This window comes from Emydura macquarii, unplaced genomic scaffold, assembly GCF_026122565.2.
Source record: "Emydura macquarii macquarii isolate MOO-44397 ecotype Brisbane River unplaced genomic scaffold, CSIRO-AGI_Emac_v2 contig_2676, whole genome shotgun sequence".
Lineage (NCBI taxonomy): Eukaryota > Metazoa > Chordata > Testudines > Chelidae > Emydura > Emydura macquarii.
The window spans coordinates 38,403,754-38,428,257 of NW_027132813.1; the positions used below are offsets into that span (position 1 = coordinate 38,403,754).

General features: G+C 42.3%; 1 protein-coding gene across 2 annotated transcripts in view; it reads right to left on the reverse strand.

Moving 5' to 3' along the window:
• Positions 1-23,426, reverse strand: part of PELI1 (pellino E3 ubiquitin protein ligase 1) — a 61,628-nt gene extending 38,202 nt beyond the window's left edge. The window contains exon 1 of one of the 2 annotated variants that reach the window (XM_067565244.1): positions 23,404-23,426. The gene's annotated coding sequence lies outside the window, so the exon portion shown is untranslated. Of the gene's footprint in view, positions 1-21,725; positions 21,997-23,403 lie in introns of those variants that run through there. The other variant, XM_067565241.1, reaches the window with a different exon arrangement.
• Positions 23,427-24,504: the final 1,078 nt, after the last annotated feature.

The following is a 24,504-nucleotide window of genomic DNA, read 5'->3' on the forward strand; positions in this document are numbered from 1 at the left end:
AATCAAGACACTTCTTCTACCAGAAGTCCAGTAATATGGACTCAGATTACACACCAATAGACAGTACAATGCAACACTGCAGATCACAAAGACTGCATGTAGGGGAGATAGGTGAGCACTGCATTAGTATTAGTATTTTGCCTCCTTTGAACCCTGGTTAGGAGAAAATGTTTTAAAGTACTGTAACTCAATTAGAACATGATATATATTGCTCTGTACTTCCCAGTTCAAACAACTAATGTTCACTGAACAAAGAAGCAACAACCAGAGCAATTTTCAGGCATACTACTGACTCAGAAAACTCACAGTAGAGAATGGTTTAAAAAAGTGGCTCTTGAAATCGGTTGTCTAGGGAACAATGGTGGACCACTGAGCTGCTTCTGTCACAGTGGAAAAAGAACTGTCAGATCCTCAAACAGGGTGTTTCATGATATTTGGAGCCCAGTCCAGGATTCCTGAGAGTAACTTCACACAACAGTGAAATTAAGCATGTATGTGCTTGCAGGATTGGGGCTTTAATGGGCCAAATGCTGATCTGTCAATGGAGTAATTCCAGATTTACACTAGTCTGATCAAGCAGAGTCTCGCTCAATGTGAGTAAGAGCTGCAAATTCGAGTATTAAGACTAACTAGTGGCTCTCAACTTTTTCCATACTGGGAGCTGCCTCCCAAGAAAAACCACCATCTAGCTAGCAACTCTCAGATTCAGCACTATGGAAAGGGAAGGGTGGTCATGATTCTGGACACTCTTTGCAACCCAGGTTCTAATTAACTGGCTGTGAAATGAAACCCTCATTGCAATTTTTTTTTTAATTTTATTATTTTTTTTTTTTTACAGTAAATAAAACAATGCTTTTTCTAACTACTACTAACTTCTCTCTCTGCTAGTCACTCCCCAAAAATGGCACCTGCCCACATCACTTGTTTCATTCACCACATCTTAAAACAAAAAAGGACTGATTAAGTTAGCTAGCATAAACGGTGTACAACCATCAAAGAAAGAAAAAGAAGAAAAATTTAATATGACTATAGCTTTTTGTGGTGAAGGAACCAGATGTACTATTTCCTAAACTGGACACAAATACTCTGATACAGGGCAAGTCTACACTAGAAGTGCTACATCGGCACAGCTACTCAAATGCAGCTACGTGCTACAGCATGTCTGGTGAAGATGCTCTATGACAATGAGAATGCACTCCTGCTGACATAGTGCTGTGCACACCAGTGCTTAAGTCAGTGTAACTTATTCACACCCCCAAGCAACATAAATTATACCAAAGTAAGTGGTAGTGTAGACGGGCCCCAGACTGAGCCTTACCAAAATTAAGCAAATGCAGCTACACAGACAGACTAATCTAAAGAGTTATCAAAAGTTTAAAGTCAAAGTCCCCATTCATGCCGCAGCAGATAGAAATCAAGGATCACAAGTAAGGCCTCTTTGGGAACTGGAAGTAATATGGAATCCTTTTCCCACCAGTAAAGCACAGCATAATTTGAAACAGCTAATATGTTGCCAAGATAGCATCCTTCCATAGAACTCAAGTCTGTTGGAATAGTTATTTATAATCACAAAGTGTTCCAAAGATGTTAATGCAACTGTGGCACACACTGATGATGTTCCATAAAAGAAAAATTTATTCACACCTTATAAAAGTTAGCTCAGATAGGAATGCTGCAGTGAAATCTCCTTCTTTCTGTGACTTTCAAGTATGCCAAACTCATTATTTAAAATGGATAATATAAATAAAGCCATTATTAAAAAAGCAAACTACATCTTACTATTGCTGGACTAGCCATGCAACCCATTGGAGAGGAAGGAGCATTTCTTGGTGGAATAATGTAGTGCAGTGTTGAGTTTTTTTGGATTTAATGTTATGAAAAATAGGCCTGAGGCTTTTAGTCCATGTGACCAACAGGTGATGGGTCTACATTTCTAGGGATACTGTCCAATAAGTTCTCCAGTAAAAGCATGTTGGAATAGAGAGAGGGAGTTGTGAGTTGAGTTCTGTCCTTACCCTCCCTGCAACCTCACTGAGCCAAACTTCTGCAGCTAGAATTGTGAGAAAGAGTGGATCACGGGGCATCATGGGTGTGGGCTCAATGTACCATGACAGTTCTTTCTGTCCCATCATTCCATGGGCTTCCAACTATGTTTGTGCCATTTTTCAATGGCTCCTTTACTGCGCACCTGCCATCTCTGCTGGAAAGGATGGATCCTGCACTGCTCTCTACTGTTGTGGCCATCATTATGAACACAACACGGCTGATCATGCAGTATATCATGAACTCCGAATCTGAACAGAAATCCATGGTAACTGCCTTGCTGTGTACCATGTAAAGAAACATCACCAGATTATTTTCGGCATTCACAGAGCAGCTGCACAAGATGGACCGTCATGATTTGGCTCAAGAAACAAGCACTGAATGGTGGGATCAAATGGTTATGCAGATCTGGGATGATGAACAGTGGCTGCAGAACTTCCAGATGCGCAGAGCAACCTTCCTGGAACTGTATGCGGTGCTCACTCCAGCACTGAGGTGCAAGGACAAGAAAATGAGAGCTGCCCTCTCAGTGGAGAAGCGCATGGCAAATGTCATGTGGAAGCTGGCAACTCCAGACTGCTACCGGTCCATCGCTGATCAGTTTGGAGTTGAGAAGTCCACCATTGGGGAGACAAACAAAAGCGTGCAGAGCCATTAACCACATCCCGCTGTGAAGGATTGAAACTCTTGGGGATGAGCATGAAACAATGGATGGCTTTGCAGCAATGGGATTCCCTAACTGCAGCGGGGCAATAAATGGCCTGCGTATCCCAATTTTGGCCCCGGACCATCTTGCGACAGAATACATCCATAGAAAGGGGTACTTCTCTAAGGTATTGCAGGCACTTTTGGATCACCTGGGTTGTTTCACTGACATCAACAGGAGTGGTCAGGGAAGGTGCATGACGCATGCATCTTCAGGAACACTGGCCTGTACAGAAAGCTGCAAGCAAGGACTTTTTTCTCAGACCAGAAGATTCCAATGCGGGATGTTGAAATGCCCATAGTGATCCTGGGAGACCTAGCCTACCCCTTCATGTCCTCCTTGCTCCTCCTCAGTCGCTTCCTTACCTGGCGGGGGCACTCCGCCAGTGTGCAGAGATTCCCCTGAAGGCCACATCTGCAGAAGCACAGGAAACAAACAGAAGCATGACTGTTAGTGCTCTCAGAGAATCAAATCATAATAGTAAAATACACCTCTTTCTCACTCTCCCTTGGCAAGCGCACAGCTCGATGAACACCCTAAACATGGGGAGTTTTGCCCTGAGGGTGAGGGCAGAGGTATTCCAGAGGGGACAAAGGGTTTTGGTAGTTTAAAGGGGAACACTGCAAGCGACTACGGACAATATTGTAAATTCTGCCACCATTTTCCACAGGCAGGGGGTCACTGAAGCCGATATATCACTCCTGAGAAGAAGAAAGGATGCATCTCCTGTACGTGTGCAGCTTTAGAGCCGGTCCCTATGCTGCTTGCCTGTGTGCTGTTCTGGTCCCTGCACAAGTGATTGCCTGTTGGCGTGGGAAATTTTCCTACAACAGAGGAAAGAACAAAGCAGCTCTGCCAAGGAATCTTCAGCAGAGGACTGGGGAGTACCTCCAGAAAAAAGTTCCCCAGAGATCTCTCTGGAGGATTCTTGTGAAATCTTGGTGTGCTTTAACACTTTGTTCAATCCCACTGCATAGCTGCACAGGGGAACGTGAAAAGAAGCAAACAGCTAGTCTTGTACATTTTTATCCCTTAACCCACTTCTAGCATATAACAAAGCAAGGACAGCTTTACCTCATGTAACCAAGCAGTATCAACTCAAAACGATCACTTACCAGAGTTCCCCTCTCCTGCACGCCAGAGACGGAGTGCTGGGACTGGCTTGAACCTTCCAGGGTCGAGAAGAGGTCCTGGCTCACCATGGTACTGGACGACCCTGTCTGTCCCATCTCATTCTCCAACTCCACTTCCTCGTCCATCACTTCATCCTCAGGGAGGAGTCTGCTGGCCGCTGTCTCTAGCCCCTCCACAGCATCCACAGGGCTCTTCGGAGTGGAGATGGGGTCACTTCAGAGGATGGCATTCAGCTCCTTATAGAAGTGGCAGGTCTTCAGTGCAGCACCAGAACAACGGTTTGACTCCCTTGCCTCCCTGCCTCAGTTCCTTTATCTTTTGCATGACACTGATGCGTGTCCCGTTCCTAGCCCTTATCCAACATGCCATGAGAAATCTGACTGTAAATATCGAAGTTCCTATGGCTGGAGTGGAGTTGGGACTGCACAGCCTCCTCTCCCCAAGGATCCAGCAGATTCAACAACTTTGGTGTGCTCCAAGTGGAAGAACTTTTGCTGAGGGCCGCTGCCATGGTCAGCTGGGAAGATATTTGCTCACTGTGGAGAGAACTCACATCACAGGCAGTGGAATTTCAAAAATTCCTGGTTCTTTAAAGGGGAAGGGCAGGTGCCTTTGTACCTGGATGTAGGGCAGCAGAGTTCGAACTGCTGACCAGAGAGGTCAGAATGGGCATTGTGCCACACCTCCTGAAGGCCTTTTACAGTGACATAACCAAGCACAGTGTCAACACTGAACTATGTCGATCTAACTTTGCTTAAAAAAACTCTATGCCTCTCATTGGGATGCTTTTATTGTGTCAGCGGGAGGAGCATTTTAGTGTGTACATCTCCAGTGTTTTGTCAACAAAAGCTGACTTTTGAGGACAAAACTAACTGAAGACAAGGCCTTAATGAGCTATGTAGTACTCATCCAAGAGGTTTGGCAGAATGTCTTATTCCCAATGTGAAAGAGAAGGAGCAAGAGGAGTTTTACTCATATATATATAATTTAGAGAGTTTTGTAAGCATGTGTTCCAAATGTGAGTCTAACAGTGGCAAAAACTGAAGATGTTTAATAAAATAAGTTTGACACTCTACATTTAATTTAGTATATATTTTAAAGCGATTTGTCCCCAATATTGACTTGTCCCAGACTGTTTAAAAAGTTCATGCACTTTAAACAAGGAACTGCATCCACAAAGCACTCACACCTTTAATCATAAAAAAAATTGTGACGGTTTTCAGAATTCATCTGCATCACTGTTATGGGCCCTACCCATTCTAGTCCACTGATATTTAAAATATACCACCAACAAAAACGTTTCCAAAATTGTGTCCCAAAACAGATTTCAATCCTTTAAATGAGGAGATCAAATACAATGGGTATGACTCTTCTCTCACTTTCATTAATATTAATTGGGTGTAAAAACTAGCTCAAGAGAAGAGAATTCGACATTCTCATGCTATCACTTTAGGTGCATTTTTTGGCACCAAGAGGATTTTCACCTACCTAACCTGGCCTCCAACTCCCTGATTTCCATGTTCCTCTTATGGCAGCTCATGGGCCTCATCTGATCATACTAATACTAGTGAGAATTTGGAGTCACATTATCAGCTTCAATAGTATCACCAGTTTCACACTGGTGAGGTTAGAACTGGGCCTAATGTCACTACTGGGTCCCCTCACCAACTTTTCAGTGATTTCCCTTGGTTTCAGGGGGCAAAACTGATCACTAACTCTTAATTTGAGGCATTCGTCCCATAACTTTTTGCTTGTTTGATCAATTAATTTTTAATATTTAATCACAGTTGACCTAATTTAAATAATTATCTGGTGAGGCATAAGGGCAGGGGGTAAATATGGTAGAAATTGGTAGAAGTGAAATTTGTAGGAGGATGTTACACAGGGAAAGCCATATTAAAAATTATGGGTCACAGCATGCTATAGAATTTTTAGCCAGAACTCATTTCTCAATGAGAACCTGAGGTTAAAAAAACCTATCAATAGCTGGTGTCTCTCTGATCCCATGTCATTGTATGTATCATGAACTCTGCATGCTGAGCAAGAGGGTGAACTTAGAGTTCCAGTCAGAACTAAGTTTCTTGGCCTTTGAAGGACTGTCTTAATTTTTTTCATTTATAACAGACAGATTCTAATACGCTTCTTCACACTGAGCAATGGGACTACTCATGGAGTAAGGTTCTATTCATAAGTAAGGATAGCAGAATCTGGCCCACAGTATTTAACCTGATCATGGTGAACAAAATTCTGATTTCAATTACACTGATATAAAGCCAGAGAAATCTAGGGCAGAATTTGGCCCTGTCCTATTACTTGTACATTATCAAAAATATGCCGGATGCTTTACAGAACACGTAAGGCATACTGACCCTTCCCAAGGAGCTTAATTTGTGTAAGAGCAAAAGAATGATGGAGAGGAGATAGAGGACAAGGGAAAGCAAAAGATGTGGTTACAATAAAAGGATCACACTGAATTAAAGTTGTTGTGTTCCTGCCATGATGGTTCAACTAGAGTAATTTTCTCTTGCCCTCCCCTCTTTGACTTGCTGCTTCCCTCTTTGACTGACATGGGTTATGATTTGTGGGCTTTGAATAAGAAGTGACTCTTTAGGCATGATCTGAATAATAAGACAAGGGAGTCTGGTAGATCGGGGCCAAGTTTCAAGTGTAGGGTGAAACAACTATATAACCTCAGCTATCCCAGGGGAATTAAAGAGGCTGATCAGACCTAGGGCCTACTGTGATTTTAGTTCCCTTTTGAGAGGCTCTCAGATACCACAGCAGGTTGAGCAGTTATAAGTGAACAGACTGGACAGAGGGGATGCGAAAGCTGCCACCATCAGCAGAGCAAGGAGGCAAGAGGACTATGGGAATAAATGAAACCAGAGATGCAGACGGGCAGAGATGCGCAGGACCTTGAAGGCAAGGGCAAAAAGTTTGAACCGAATATTGCTGGCAAAGGGGATCCATTGTATAGTCAATCAGTGTAGTAGGGCAGCAGAGGGTGTCAATCCTATATAGCATAGCATGCCTCTTCTTTTCATGTTTTGGGTTTATCAGCATTGGGGGTCTTCCACTAGCAGGTACACGATATGCTTTAGAAGCTGCTGTATTATACTAGCTTTCTAAGTTTAAAGTAATACACTTTAATGATACTTCCCCCTGTTCCTCCATTTATACTTTTCCCACCCACCCTTCTTTCATACAAGACTATAATATTTGCCCAGCATTAAGTATGGTTAAAGATTGTGAGTAATAAGGCAATACAAATACATGTAGATCTAACACTTAACTACTGATATATAAACATACCATCTCAACTAAAATCCTATGAGGTAACTGAATGACTTGTTGCCAACAGAGTTCTAGGAATGCATTTAATCAGAGAACATTGTTTCTAATATGTACTTGGACTGCAGGTAATGGACAAAACTGTTCATCTTGGATGAATGAACACTATATGTATCACATTAAACTAAAAACTTGAATGAAGAGAAGATTAAAAGCGTGGGAGATAGCTGACATTATAGCAATGCATGCTGCTAGGCTGCATGTGAATGCAAGCTCACTATGTCCAAGAACAATATGACTGGTAACTGCACTTCCACTAGGATTTAGGGAATGTAATCTAAGGCCCCATCTGCTTTAGGAAAATGACCTATTACTGATGAAAACTGTCAACTAGGGGTCCCCTCTACTGCAGCATTCAGTTTAGTTATTAGTGGAGACAGGACAAAACAATTTTCAACACCATGACAGGAGGTGTGGTCATGTCCACCCACACCAGCAGCTAAACAGTTAGCACCACTGGCAGGGCTAATTGGCAGAGGGGATAGTACTGGGGAGGGCTGTTGTTCAAAATTGTCAACAAGGAGCTGTTTTATGTGTAGACGGGGCATAAGATTTCACAAAACTTAACATGAACTGACTGTCTACTGCTGAGTTATTCCAGTAAGCACACACCAGACTTTAAAAGAAAGCAATCATTTTGTTACTTAGTTTGTCTTTTCCAACATGGTAAATGCTTTGTGTTCTATCAATATTCTAGTGCAGTGGTGTTCCACAAATTCAAATGCTCCTGTTATCCAGAATGCTTTACTTGACACAAACAGTTTCAACCTACTAATGATTTACAAACAGACTTCTGAAACTTAAAAACCCCACCACAAGATGATTGTCAATCCTAACAATGCTGGGTAAGGGTAAGTCTACTCTACTCCAGTTTCCACAATAAATAGCTTTTTTCAAAGAAGGTAAACAGTAGCATGTTAAAGTTTCACACATGTGAAAGCGCAACAAAACTATTACAATTAAAATATTGTCAGCAGCTTCAATGGCCTAATGCTTTTGTAAGGCCATGCAAGAGATCCAGGTACAATTAACAGGCCCAACAGAAGCTTGGCATACGGAAGAAACAGGACTGCATCAATGTGCTGGACAACTGGGGTGGGAACAAATGGAAAGCATCCCTTCTTGTGTAGTAGAAGGACTGCTTATACATTATGTAAGCTGCAGTTGTGACAATTAGAGTGTTACCACACACACCTGAGTGGATCTGGCATTACAGGAAGAACTGATAATGATCCTGCAGGCCTTGTCTACACAACTTTTGTTTCAATTTAACCATAATTAAATCAGTGCAACCTTTGTCTTTAGATAGGTCTTATATTAGCTTGCCTAATGCTTTCCATTATAACAAAAAAATTTTTGCAGGGGAAAAGTTTTCCACTGTTAGCAGAGGAATTATCCTCAGGTTAGAAGAATCTTTTCTTTGTACTATGGAATTCTGATCAGTTTTGGTTGAGATATTGATATTGATTCTTAACACTATTACTCTCTCTCTCCCCTTGTGCAATCATAAATCTGGCATTTCCACCTTTCAAGTGCTGGACTTTGCAACCTCATAATGTTCTTTAAGCATTTTTGGTTTTGGTCCTTTTTAAAAAAAAAAAAAATGTATGCAGGTGGAAGGATGTAGTACACAGCACAGAATTCTATTGCATTATTTGAGAAATAACTTGTGAACATGCAATTATAACCTTCCTATCAAGTATGCATACAAGGGGACAGAACTAAGGCTGTGCACGCAACTTAACTCTAGTTTACTTTTACTTGCTTCATTGTGCAACCTTAATATTCTATTACCAGTTTAATGAGTAACTAAAATAAAGAACTTAGCACTTAAAGACCCTGTGAGGATGCATATCAAGGTTAAAACTTAGTTCATCTGAAGGGCTAATGCATTGAAATTAAACTTGAAAACAAAACAGATGTTCAAATACTGCAGTAAACTAAAATCTTGAATTCAGTTTCTAGACCACAGGAGTGGAATCACAATGATCTCTTAGAATCATAAAACCATAGGGTCAGAAGGGACTGCAAGAGTCACCTAGTCTAACCCCCTGCCAAAATGCAGACTTTGTTTTGTCTGGACTCTTATTCTGCCTTCTGCAAATTTGAGTCATATCCTATCATCCTTTCCATATGCTAATTATTCTGTTCAGTTTTGCCATGCTCAGGAACCTGTGAGTCAGGACAACTAGATGCTCTGAAGGAGGTCTCAGTTTAGAAGATGGAAGGGAAAGAGGGAGGAGGCAAACAATCATTTTCAGCCTAATCAGGTCTGAAACCTTGCAGCAGCAATTCTCTTTTTTAGAGGAACAAAATTTCTGGAAATATTTCTGGAAATTATTTGAAGACCAATAATTGTGAAAACTGGCCTAAGAGCTGAATTTGTACACTAACATTAGCAAAAGTTCCTTAGTAAAACTGCCTCACAGCTTAGAATATGGTACATTGTGAGACATCTTAGGGGCCAAACTGCAATCCTTTACTCCTGCCAATACATTCCCATGCATTTCAATTGGAATAACTGGAGTTAATAAGGCCTGTAGGATCCTCGGCCACCACTGAACTGAGAAACTGAACTCCCTACTCTTTAAAGGCTTACTGATAGGAGATGCTGTGCACCCTCACTTTCCATGGGCATTAATGGGAGTTGAAGGTGCACAGCACCTCTAAGGATCAGGTCCTAAATACATGAAAGTGTGTACTGCTGCACTGGGGTAGCAAGTAAAATGGGGTCAAGTTAGAGTCAACTCCTCCCCTACAGCCACCCCAGACCTGGAAATGTGGAGGGGAGACCCAGGCTCTTGGGGGCACTCAGAGACATGTGGCATCCCCACTTCCCCCAGCCACATGACCTCAAGAATGAAACTGCTGGGAGGAACTTGTCAGAGACTACACCTGGCAGTAGCAGCTGCAAGGCAGGGATCAGCAGTCACTGAAGATGACTGCGATCGTAATATTTCATCCCTGGCACTGACTAGCTGTTTGCCCCAACCCTTCCTGCCCTTTCCCTACTCTTGGTTGTCCATCTAGCCAATCTCCTCCTATAACCACCCCTGTTCACTCCACTTGTATGTGCTATCCTTTTCTCCTACTCTATGTGGTCTATCTAGATTGCAAAGTCTTGGGGCAGGGGCTCTCGTTATATATTTGTACAATGCATGAGTATACCAGCACAGGGCCCTGTTCTTGTTAGCTCCTAGGCACTACCATCATAAACAAAAATAATGAAAGGAAGTCAGACTAAATTATCAGAAGGGTCCCTCAAGGTTTTCAGAATGCAGGATAGCCGAGGGTCTTTTGTCTCCAGGACTATCCTTAGTCATAGAGCACACAGCTTCATCATGAAAGACAGGAGTTAAACAAAATAATTCATTATGTTCATTTACCTTTACAAATTGAGAATCAGGTAATTTGGGGCCCAATCCTGCAGCTATTACTCACAAATAGTCCCATTGATTTCTATGGAGGAAGTTACATCAGTAAGGGCTGACAGAACATTCCCAAAGTCCTCCAAGGAAAGGAAATTAAAAATGATAGTAGTTAGGACAGAGGAGCTCTAAGAAAAATCAATAATAATGTTAGCTGCAGAGTCTAAAATTAAAGGAGGTCTGTTTTTGATGCTTTCAGTACATGCAGTACGTTAAATTTGGCATAAATCCAGTGGAACATGAAGTACTTGTGGACAACGTCTGCCAAGAGCTAGAAATATAGCACTTAGGCTTTGAAGAACAAATAGCACCTCTGACTGTTTCCATTCAATGCACTTAAAAAAAATTAAATCAAGGTGATCCTTCCAAGGGCATGACTGCATTAAAGCTAACTGGCATATTTTATTAAATGCTGTAATGAATACATGCTGATTGGAAGGGAATCAACGCCTGCCATTTTATAATCCATTCCCATAGTGACAACGGTTATATACAATGTTAAACTTCACCATATTACAAATGCAGTTCTTTCCTCCCAAATGTCAGGGCTTGTCTACACTAGAAAAAATATATCTTATGTCGACTTTCAGTAAACGCTATAATTACAGAAGTGGTTGATGATGTCCACACTGCTCTGCTTGGGTTGGTGGAGTGCATCCTCACTAGGAGCGTTTCCACCAACCTAAGGGGCAGTGTGGGGAGCTGAGAGACCCAGCTCTCAGCTCCCTGCCAGGAGTCCACAGGCCCCATCCCCAGCATCCAGCTCCCAGCCAGGAGCTGAGAACCAGCTGCCTCAGGCTTGCAGCAGCTGGGGTTCTCCCCCTGCTCCCAGCCAGAAACAGGAACCAGCTGCCTCAGCTTACTTGTCCATTTCACTGAATGACAGCTCTTCCACTGCTGTAAGGGGATGCAATGTCTACACTGACACTGCATCGCCCTAGATCTGCCAACAAAAGCCCTATGCTTTTTGTCAAGGTGGTTTTATTTTGTTGAAAAAACGGGGCAGTTTTCTCGACGGGGGTGTGTGTGTGTGGTTGCAGTGTGTACACCAGCACTGTTTTGTCAACAAAAGCTGACTTTGTAGACAACTCTCTCTAGTGTAGACCAGGCCTCAGACAAATACTTAACAGAAGCTCAGTGCCATCATTTGACCTGCCTCTTGTTCACAATTCCACAAACTCCACCAATTGTTCAGCACAGCATACAAAAGAAAAACAGGGACAGCAAACAAGAGATAGTTGTAACATAAGACTCCATTCAAGAGCTTTATCAGTTCATATATCAGGCTTCACACCTCTGTTTGTACCTCATTTTACATACCTTAGAGCAGAGTGCTGAAGATTAGTTAGTAATTGAATACCAATCTGTATTTCTATAGCAACTTCCAAACATTAGTGAATTAAACCTCACACCCGAGAGGTAGTTACCATCAGCCTTATTTTAATAAAGATAAGGAAACTGAGGCACAGTACAGTTGAGGTCTAGTCTACACTAGAAAATTCAGTCACAAGCATCATAGTTAAGCTGACTTAACCCCCAGTGTAGACAGGTAGACGAAATTATTACTCTGTAGCACTATCTACCACTGCGAATTACTTACACCAATGGAAGAATTCTTCCACTGGCATAGTGTCTACGCCAAAGCACTAACAGCACCTGTAATGTTCTAAATGTAGACAAGCCCTAAGTCATCACACAGCAGGGCACTAAGGTCATCTAGTCTCTCTGCACCACAGTTCCCCAGCTGTAAGATGGAGATAAAAGCATTCACCTCATAGGGCTCTATGTGGCTTACATAGGCATGGAGACAACAATCCCTCGGATAGCTCCTAGGGAGTCAGGGTTGAGCATGTCCACACTCTCATGATGGCCATTTTAAGAGGCTGGTAACATAAAAGAGGTCGAGGAAAAGATCATGGCCCAATCTCCTATTGGGAGGTCTTGCTCCCCAAGGGGTGCTAGGAGTGAGTGGACTCTGGGCTTGTCTACACTTGAAACACTACTTGACAGCTGCAGCAGCACCACTGTAGCATTTCAGTGTACACACTACCTAGGCCAACAGGAGAGGTTCTCCCATTGGCATAGGTAGCTCACTTCCCCAACACGTGGTAGGTAGGTTGACGAAATAATTCTTCCATCGACCTAGCACTATCTACATTGGGGGGTTAGGTTGGCTTAACTACATCACTCAGGAGCATAGGTGGGTCAACCTAACTTTTTAGCTTAGACCAGGTCTCAGATTGTGCCTGGCCAGTATGAGAGAGATGCAGTAAGACAGGATGCTTTTTGAACCGTTACTTCTCCTTGCACAACCTGGCCCTTTAAGACCACAGTGTTAGTGTTCATATGGTTTCAAAACACTATACAAACATAAAAGGGCCACAATAAGTCTTGTTCTTATTCCCTCCTTGCTAGGCTCTTAACTATTTAATTGATGTCAGTGTCTGCTACTGTGGGGTCTTGTGAAGTGTATCAGGCATCTGCTATCTAATGCACTATGTCTGCTAGCTTGAGATCTGTTGGAAGATATGAGGTCTTTACTTCTCCCCACCACATATACACTTCTGCTCTCCTCATTCCCAGCCTCTCTAGCTGTAAGAAAAGGCAAGGGTTAAACTCTCCCTTCACCATCTTGGATCAGATTCCTCTCTCTGCTGCTGTTCATAGAGACACTGCCCCTTTCCAAAAACTAGTGTAACTCACGATTTCAATAACTGAAAGAAAGATCAGAGACAGATATTATTTCTCTATTTTTACAGACAGTTTCCCCTGTATAATCAGGGATTTCCCTCTACTCAATGTGTTGGTCTTTCAGAGCAGCAAGGGAAGATTTTAAATAGGAAAAATACAATTATGAAACTTCAAATATTGGCAGCAGGAGTCAGAAACAGGTGCAAAAGGTAAAGCTACTTTTAAATACATTTACTGAAGCCGACTAGATTATAGGAAACCCATGAAGACAGTTTTCCCCAGCAACAGTGTGCCATTTGCAAGAATCTACTCTGTTTCACATCTGCTACTCAGAAAGCTGTGGGCAGAACCAGGGAAAGAAATGAGTTGTTTGTTTAGGATTTTAATGTAGATTCTAACACATTATGTAACTTGTTCTACCAGCTCCAGAATACAAAGTGAACAATCAATTACATATGATAATGTGCTTACTTATATTAGCATGGGCAAAAACATTACAATGGACATGTCATTATCCAATAAGCATGAGCATTCTAATTGCTTGCTTGCTGAAATTACTACTCGGGAAGGAAGGGAGGGAGGAAGGAAATGGATGAGGCTCCTACCTACATAGTTCAGATAAGCAAATTCTTCCTTTCTGTCAGCCTGTTTTATGGCAGCTCAAGAATTTTGATCTCCTGTATGGCCAATGTTGGAAGAATAGGTAAAAGAAGAATTTTCAGTAATGACACTTCATACTTCTTTAAAATAAGTCCTGAAAGATCTTATCTTAGAAATATATGGAAACATTAAATTGTCTGCACTGTTTTTGCTGGACGTCTCCTTGGAGGACCACAGAATATCTCCCAGCCCTTAACTGAAGGGGCATGGGTGAATCTTTAACAAATGTATTTCCTCCCAGATATATATATCAGGAATGTGAGTTATAGGTCTTTAAAAGATATGTTAACTGGTTTGGCTACTATCCATTCCCCTCTCAATAGCTCTGTCTTGTCACTAGGTCTTCAATAATCCAATTCTCTATCAAAAATTGAGTAGATAAAACCTGTTATTTCTCATGTAAAAAAAGTTGAAAATATCTTCTCTGGAAAAAGAAAACCTCATACACCAAGACTTTCTTTATACTCTTATGAAGAAAAAAAAGGAGGGGAGGGGAAGCAAAAGCACTATACAAGTCACTTTACAGTCACATTTGCTCAAGGTCACACTTGCTGAGCACATGTACAGTAGAACTTTCACTAGAGTTTGAGATTGATTATTCCATCTTAATCCATCCTTCCTCCAAACACAAAACTCCCTCAATTATACGTTGCTTATAGCAGAAGTTAGGGTAGATGTGCAGGGCTGTAGTCTAGGACTGAGCCCAGGTTATCTACACTCAGTCAATTTCAGAAGAAAGAATGCCAAAGTATATTCATTTTCTGAGATAGGAAGACTATCTTCTAAGTAGATATGCAACCAACAAGTTTGGGCCAAGCAATAATCACATGGATTTGTGAAATTTGTATTTGTATTTTTTTTTTTGGGTGTTCTGAAAGTGGTATTTACCTTTCTAAAAATCGCAGCTGAATTACAATGAGGGTTGTCTCAGTAACAGCAAAGCAGCAGCAGTGCTATTGGACTCTGGTTATATACATGGAAATACAAGGCTTTTCTTACATAAAAGAACAAATACTATAGACAAAAAAAAAAATCTCGAAGTTTTGGACAACTTAACAGTCTCTCCCCTCAACTCAGAAACAAGTGTCAAACCCTACACTTCCAAAAATGCATTTCATTTGAAAAATGAACAAAAAAATATATATACACACACCTCACTTAAAATAGTAAGTAATGTCTATTGCACTAAACATACTGTACACTCCCACATTTAGCAATGCAAGTTTAAAGTCATCTTTGATTATCCACTGAAATACAACAGTGACTCAATCACAGCAAATTGAATTACTAGCTGCATTTTATTTTCTACCATGTTTAAATATTCTTTAGAGTATTTGAAACAGTTCAGGGAAAAAGCAAACTAATGCCAAATGAAGGAGAAGAAAAAAAGTTACAACAGATGATGGGAAACAGCAGAACTGACATATTTTTAGAATTAGCAATTTATCCCAGGAGGTGCATAATAGAAGGAAAATAAGCTATAAATTATTTGAAAGGAAGTGAATTACTCTATAGTAAGCCACATTTGTGATGCATTTTAAAAAGATTCCTAACCATATTTAGTTTAGCTACATGAAGTGACAGTTCTGTTGTCAGACTTTCCCAGTTGAACCTCATGTTAAAACATAGTTAAAGCAATCTACATCCTTGTATAAATGGCATAGTGAAATGTAAAGACCTCAGAAAAATAGGAAGGGTATATTAAGGTAGCATTATAGATACAAAAGAGTAGCGATCAATGTGCAAAGAGAATCTAAAAGTGCACTGAGAAATAAAACCCATCATCCTTCTTGAGAGCTTCTTAGAGGCCATTTCTTTTATAATTTAATACGGAGTTATTTGTTTTGGAATACAGAGGATCTAAGTGAAGTATTCAGAAGTTTACAGCTATATTGGCTACAAACCCCCCATTTTAGCTGTTTAACACCACTGATGACCAACACACACAGTGATCAATGATTCAGGGTGGAGAAAACAGTCACAGATGGTGCAAATTTACAGCCTTTAATGGACAGGTGTGATCTAAACACAAGATCTGGAGTTTCTGGCTCCTTAAATTCTAATCCTGGTTGTGGCACAAATTTAGTGAATGGCCTGAGGTAAAGTACTCAGGGTCTAACCCTGTCCCACACCCCCATTAAAATCAGTATGTGCTTTGCCATTAATGGACACAATATAAGGCCCCTATTCTTTGTGCTTCAGTTTCTACTCCCCTTCCTAGTGTGTAAAATGGATGTATCTTAGCTCATGGGGAAGAGGTGGCTTTTTAATGTGTGTAAAGGATTTTGAAGATGAACAATAGGATATGTAATTGCAAAAGTATACTTGAAAGACAAATGGCTAAATATGTTTTGAGCAAGGGAGGCTATCATCATTTATAGTGGATTGCTTAAAAGGGACACATTTGATTAGGAAGGATTCCTATCGATTAATAGATTTTAAGGCCAGAAGGGATCATTATGATCATCTAGTCTGACCTGAACGCCTTACCCAGTGGTTAAGCTAGAGAATATCATTTTAGAAAGACACTCAACTCTTGATTTAAAGACTTCCCTAGGTAAACTGGCCCAGTAGTCTATTATCTTGACTGTTTAGAATTTGCTCCTCAATTCTAGTCTGAATTTATCTAGTTTCAGCCACTCACTTTGTCTGCTAGGTTAAATAGCTCTTTATCATCAGAAATATTCTCTGTGTCAGTACTAACAGACCATGATCAAGTCTTAACCCTGTCTTTGATCAGATGGATGGTTATATGATTAATGAATTACAGGCCTAAATATTAGTACTTGGACAGAACACAACATGGCTGATATTGCTGAACAGCCAATATGCAGAAGGGGCCATACCAAGAGCCTCATCAGCTTCTGTGGGATGCACAGCTGAATTTTGCTGCAGCTGCTCCACCAGAAAAGCAGAGGGGGAGCGTTTGTGGTTCACATCAGACAGCTGGCCACATTCTAGATATTGGCACAGGATTAGAGATCAGATGGGTGTGTATGTGTATAAATTGTGCTCTTGGGAAGGAAAACATATCACCTACTTCATCTTGAGCCTAGGGTGCACCAGTCCCAATGACAGCAAGGACCTGATTTAGCTGTACGTTATTAGAGGTTAAACAGAACATGCTGGGTTCTAAAGGAAATTACTATTTTGCCCAGAACCATTCTATCAAAAGGTTTGGTAAGACTTTATGAAGCCAGCGACTTCTAAATACTCTCTTCCTAACAGGCCAGTCATTATATTCAGATCTGAGACAGGTGAAGCAGAAGGGAAGATGGTTAGAATGCACGTGGCATATGTCTGTCTTCCAATGGGATCCATCATAGTATACAGAGTTTTTCAAAGTGATTTACTATACATTTAATTATTTTCAAATTATCTTTAACATGCCTCTTTACTGAATCTACCACGGGTTCATTCAAGACTATTATTTTTCTATGTTGGAAACATATGATTTTTACTGCATTTAAGTGGAAAAATGCAACAGGCCAAGATTCAGTTCTTTTATAATTACATTTGAAGCCTGTTAATGCTATTTCGGGCCTATTATAAAGGAATTTTCATTTCTTCAGGAGTTTCCCATAAAAAAAACAAAGGACAGAATAAAAACATAAAACATCATGATTTCTGAATGAATGCATCAGTACTAGCAGTATCACTAGAAACACTGTTTTAAAGTAGTTTGTGCTGATTAACATTCTTCCAGTGGACCTGACCGAGTTTGAGAGGTCTAGTATACCACTACATTTTGTTTTGTGGTGGGGTGAAAACATGCGTGTCGGGTGTGTTTTTGCCAATTCCTTGCTGCTCCTCTCCCCAACCATTTCAGAATCTAATAACATCCAGGAGGAGGGTGGTGGCAGCACAGAGGGGAAGGAAAAGAAAGGAACATATGGTCCAATCCTGCATGCTGCTGAGCGACCTCAACTTTGACTGGCTTCAATGCGAACTGTGGGTGCTTGGCATCTCACAGGATTTGGCCCTTAAGACAAATGCAAAACTCTTACCTTCTTCACCATTAATCGGTTTACCCAAATGCACTCTTGATTTGGTATTTCCAGGGTAACACCAATTTCAGTGAAACTAATGGCCTCTGATTGCACTATGCAATATACACATGTATCTTGTGACAAATAAATTGAAATGAAACAAACTAGATCAGACGGAAACATGCTCACTTTTCCCCACTCAAACTGTTTCAGCAGTATTTAGCAGTGCTTGACCTAGTTCCTACACCAGCTCTTCACTGTCATTTCCTTAGACAGTTTGTCAGCGCAGTTGTGAATTTAGAGGTTAAGGAATGAAAGTCTTGAAATAAACAAGCTGGGCTTCCTCTCTAAATACCATCTATAGTCAGAGAGCTTTTGTGACCTAAGCAGTAGGTACTGAGTGCCCAAGTAGCCCCTTTATAGTACAAACAGCACAATCAACGAGAGTCATGTAGCACAGCTACCCCTCTGAAAAAGCACAATGTACTTCATAATAGCTAATGTGCTACAAAAGGTTTAAGCCTTGAAGAAACTGCTGCATACTACTTTACTGCATTTTGAAATTAATGTTCGGAGGAGTTTGATTTTTGACCCTGCCCCTAAACAGAAAAGTCAGCGTCAATTCTCCATCCTATTTTTCCATCAATGAACAGATCAGTACCTGCAAACGGCTTTAGTCCTGGTCTACACTACAGGGTTAGATCAATGTACACTGCTTTAAGTCAACCTAGCTAAGGAAGTATCTTCACTTAAATCGGCGCCCACTGACATAACCTCTCTATGCCGATAGAGAGGATGTCTACACTAGTGAGCTTACAGGAGCACAGCTGTACCGATGCAGCTGCACCACTGTCCTATCACTTGTGTAGCTGCTCTATGCTAACAGGAGAGAGCACTCCTGTCCACATAATAAAACCACCTCAATGAGAGGCAGTATCTATGTCGACGAAAGAGTTTCTCCCACCAACATTGCGCTATGCACATTGCCACTTATGCAGGCGAAATTTATGTTGCTACGGGGTGTTTTTTTTCACATCCCTGAGCAACATAAGTTTTGCCAACATAAGTGGCAGCGTAGACATGGCCTTAGTAACAGCACCTCCCTGAGAACTGTAGAATCACGGTTGATGTAATTCGGTTGACACAGTTGATTACACTGACTGTTACTGACTTTCAGGAGCTGGCCCACAACGCCCCATATCCACAATACATCAATACAAGCGCTCCTGGTGAGAGCATGCACCACTGACACAAGAAGTCAAGTGTCCATGCATACAAGCGATTTAGTCAACTGCAGTGGCTGTATGCTGATGTAAGTTAGGTTGACATAATTTTGTAGTTTAGACATGGCCTTAGTTTTCAAACTAGCTTACTTGTATTCCACAATTCTTTTTAAATAAGGCTTTTTTCTTCTTTTGTAGAAAAAATATTAAGACTAGATTTACTACTCATGAAAGGGAGGTACAAATACTATTGGCCTGAGGCAGATGTACTCCCTTGTCCTACACAGCTCTACCATTGTACCTCAGTCCTGACATTAAACAGCTCTATTTTCAGTTCTGGGCTTCTTGACGGGAGAAGCAAATAGCACTGATGTTGAACTGTACAATGGTTTCCTAATATACTGAAATCAGGATTATGCGAAGACTAAAAAAAACTCATTTTAATTTAGAACTCAAATAATTATTTTTGAACTCTGATGTCAAAAGTAAAATGCTAGCACAACTCAGATTCCAAAACCAGAATCTCCTATAGAATACAGGCCACACAACTTCCATGATTCCTAGACCACTGACCTGCTGCACCTCTTATACCCCAATACTTTAGCTGCATGAGGAAGATACCAAATCAAGTTAGATCTGATTACCTGCACCCAATTAAGCACTTCTCATGAACAAGTTGGGCAATTTTAGACCCTGTCTACACTTTGCCACCGAAACTTGGAGGTAGTCGACTGGAGTTACACAAGTTTTTTGCGTAGCTTGCGTAACTCCCTTCGACTTCTCTACTTCTCTTCTGCATGCCATCTTCACTGCACTGCGCCGATGGGAACCGTGTTCTCGTCGACGCAGTGGTACACCACTTGTGAAGATGGTCTTAGTACGTCGATTTCTGGATCGACTGAGCGGGTCTTCACTGACCACTCAGTTGATGCCGCGTAGCCGTAGCCTTAGATGCCCAACAAGAGGGCCTCAAAGGGGTCTGACTGTCACTGTGAGCAATTTTCAAAAATCAGGCTTGATGTTGGGCACTCAAAAATTGAGACAACCACAATCACTTGTCACATTTGAAAAATCTTAGCCTAAAAGAAAAATTATTTACATATAAAAGATTACAAAACACACATTTCTTAATATGAACCATGTTCTACTCATAAAAATAAATAATCCATGAAACTTGCACAGGAAACTGTGTAGGTTTCTCATAACATATCTATAGCATACAAAGTGCTAAAGATCCATCTCAGCTGGACATTACATCTTCTCTATCTTACAACATTTTATGTTCACAAAACAGGAAACTCAACCTCCCCCTCCCGCCACCTTGCAAATTCAAGACTGGGAAACAAATTCATCATTTTGCATTCGCAGCAGCCACCTTTGGAGTTCAGTCTATCACCAACTAAAATTACAAAATATTACAGTGAGATAGTTTAAAATTTATCAGTGCAGACAGAACAGAAACAAATGCAAGGCCTTTAAAGGTAATATGAAAAAACAAAGTACTACTGTGAAATTACAGCAGGAGCATATACACGCAAGGGACTACATTTAGCAGAGATCAAGTAACTACTTACTGCAGGTTCTGAGTCACATTTATTTAAAAGAAAGCTGAAAATTTTCAACAGAAAAATATTGGCTGCTGTTCCAGTTAAAAGATCCTAAGCAGAGACTGGGGAAAGGGGAGAAGAATAACATCAGAAAAATATAGCTGTTCTTCCTCTCCTCTGCCTTCATGTCCTTTATTTATAATAGTATCTCCTAGCTATTATTTTACCTCTGCAAATACATTGCTTACCCCTGTAAAAACTGTGGAGTTGTAGGTTACACAATTTTGTTTCTTCTAACAAAATAAAGTTGTGTTGGATCACAGATCCTTTGTAAACGAGCCATGAGATACAGAAGGACACAGAAAAATATTAGAGTGTACAGACACGCTAAAGAAGCTTAACACTAGAAATAAAATAAAGATGCAGTTTCCTTATCGATTATGTGGATTCTTCCTAAGTAAACAGTGAGGACAATGAAGATTTACAGATTCACCATCTCAACCAACCCCCCCTCCCCTTTGTTTTGTTTTTGCCCTTCTGCTCCCATGCCACTCCACACACTGCCTTTAAACAGGGGCTTGTGCTAAAGGCAATGAAGCCAGAGGTCAGGAGACGCGTCTGGTGTTGGGGACGAAAAACAAATGAAGTTGAAAAAGCAGCCAATAAAGCCCGATGAGCTTTCTCAGCAGCAGCTCGGTGACAAAGGACCCTCCTCAGCACGCCCAGCGGAGGATGGGGCTGGGGGGGGGGGGAGGGGGAGAGGGCTAAACTCTGGTGCCTGGGGAATCCCCCCTTGGAGGAGAGGAACCGCAGACGCTCCCCGGGCAGGTAGGTGTAGACTCAGCCACGCCGAGGAGCGGGGCTCGCGGCCCGGCACAGCTGGGGGCGCCACAGGCAGGGGGTTTATAACCCCCCGCGCCCAGCACGCACCGGCCGATCATCGCGGTACTCACCCAGCTCACACCAGCGGCGCCTGCCGTCGCGCTTCGCTGCGGCTCGAACCCCGACTGACAGACGGACGGACGGACAGCCCCCGGCTATAGGTCCAGCCCCCCCTGGGAACAGAGCCCGCAAAGGGGGAGGGGGGCGCCGAGAAGTTCCGGGCGGGGGCGCGGAGCCCAAGAGCGGCTCCCCTCAGGCGGCAGCGGCGGGCAGCGCTCCCTTTGTGGCCGGGACGCGGCGAGGCGGGACCCGAGCGAACGCAACCAACCGCCCAGCCTCGTCTCCAGCGCTCTCTGGGTCGGCGGACTCGGCGGCGGCCGGCTCCACACCACGGGAATGGGCGGGGCGCGGTGACCTCATCACCCCGCGCCAGCCCGGTGGGGGGGAGGAGAGGATCATGGGAGCTGTAGTTCTATCGCCCTCCCCGCGAGGGCGCTGCGTGGGTTGGGTGCCTGCCAGCACGCGCACACAGGGCTCCCCGGCGCTAGCGGGCGGGGGGAGCACTGCCCAGCTGGGCTGCGCGTGCTCAGCGCCTCTGGTGGTCTGGTCTGACGTGTGGCATCCCTGGTGCCCTCCGCAAAGCGATGGGTTGATTTTCCCCGAGGAGAGTCCCAGCCCTTTGGGCGGCGGGGATCCCTTCCCCGTGCAGCGCTGGCTGAGCCGCAGGAGCTACGGGACGGGGGCAGGCCCTGGGCCAGATAGCCCAGCAGCCTGGCTCCCACCCTGGCCAGTGGCAGAGCTTCAGGCGAGCATACAGAACTGGGCAACCGTGGAGTGATTCACCCCGTCTTCCACTCCCTGCTTCTAGCTGTCAGAGGCTGAGGCTGCCCACCCGCCCCGCATGAGGTTATGCCCCAGATCATAATAGCTCTTGATGGACCTACCCTCCTCTAATTCTTTTTTTGAACCCAGTTATACTTTTGGCCATGACAACATCCCGTGAAAATATGTTCCATCCGCTCATCGTACATCGTGTGACAAAGGAGACTTCCTATTGTTTGTGTCAAACCTGCATTTGCCCATGGAAGCCAGGGCAATGGGTTGGGATTGGGATTGGGAATCCTGATGCAGCACTAGCTGAGTGCATCTGCCTGTGGGAGTCAGGGCAATGCACTGTAAAGTAGCTACTAATTGGGGGTGCCAGAATGGAGCAGCACTGCCAAACTCAAGTGCTCCAAAATTGTGAGACAAGTCTAAAAAACCCCATGGGATTTCAAATAAGTAAATAAACAGGGGGGGAGGGGGGATGCCTTCTGGTTTCAGAGCTGGAAGGGTTTATATTTTCATACAATTGTAATTCGTTTTTTTGAAAGGAAGGTGATCACCTGAGTCTTGGGTGTGAGTATTATTGCTCTGATGTCCATTTTACAGAGTAAGAAACAGATACAGAGAGACTGACTTGTCCAAAGCCATACAGCAAGTCCATGACAGAGCTACGAATCCAATTGCTGAGCCCCAAGGATTGGACATACAAGAGCTATTGACTTCTGAGGCAAATGTCACGCTATGATACAAACTTAATCATGTGATGATGCTGTGTGGCTCTCAAAAGTTATTTTAAGACTCCGCTGAGCGCTGAGTTGCTTTGCTGACATGAGGACAATTCCAGAAAAAACAGTCCAGAACAGCAGCAAGTCCTTTAACTTATCTGTGCCACAATTCATTCATAGCTGGGATAACAACACTTACCTGCCTCAGAGTGGGGTCATGAGACTTAGTAAATGTTTGAGCTTCGAGATGCTAAAAAAATGCAAAATGTTATGATTAGATTTTATAGGTTCCTTCCCCCATCCAGTTAATCAGAGACAAAATGTGCATCCCAAGGGCCCAGTGTGGCCTGTGAAGTCTTAAAATATACCCCATGACTCTCATCTCCCTATAGTTGTAGAATTAAAATAAAAAGCTGATTAACTCCAGATTTTTATTCCTGGCAAACACACACAACTAGCTTTTCCCTTTTTCCATCAAGAAAGATACAAGTAAATATAAGAATTGTGTGTATCTATAATTGATTTAAATGGATGCATATGTATATGAAAATTAGGCCTGATTCTTGGGATCCTGGAATGCTACTAATGGACCTTTCAGCATCACATGGGTTAGACACCCCACAGTGAAACAATGAATGATATATTGAAAATAGAAGGTAAGAAAGAAATTAACTCAGATCCAAAAGGCACCAGCTGTGACTCATTGACAACAGCTTCAGGGAGGTACATATTTAAACTTTGAGAGAGTGAAATTATTAAATAGTTCATGAGAATTCCCGTGACAATACACCTGAGATGGTGGTATGGTATGAGTGTAGTGAGAGATGTTGATACACACACACACACATATACACATGTGTATAACATACATATCCCAGCTACTGATGCATGAATATCAATTATTATTATTATTAGTTATGTATATTACAGTAGCACCCAGAGTCCCCAGTTGAGACCTCATCGTACTAGATGCTATACAAACACATAATGAGAGATAGTTCCCTGCTCTGAGAGTTTACAGTCTAAACTGACTGGCCAGACAAAGGAAAGGGGAGGAGAAACAGATACACAGAGACATAAAGTGACTTGAGCAAGGTATTTGCACTTGTAGAAAGTGAGTGTGAAAGGCCACCATTCTGATTTGGCAGTGTTTTACACTGATTTTCCCCAGGTGTAAATAATCCTACACTAGTGTATGGCATTGGTGAATCAGCCCAACTAGAGGGAAATTAATTTTTAATATAATGTCTGAACATTTCAAAAGGCTCAGTAACAGAAAACTGCTACAAATAGAGTTCTT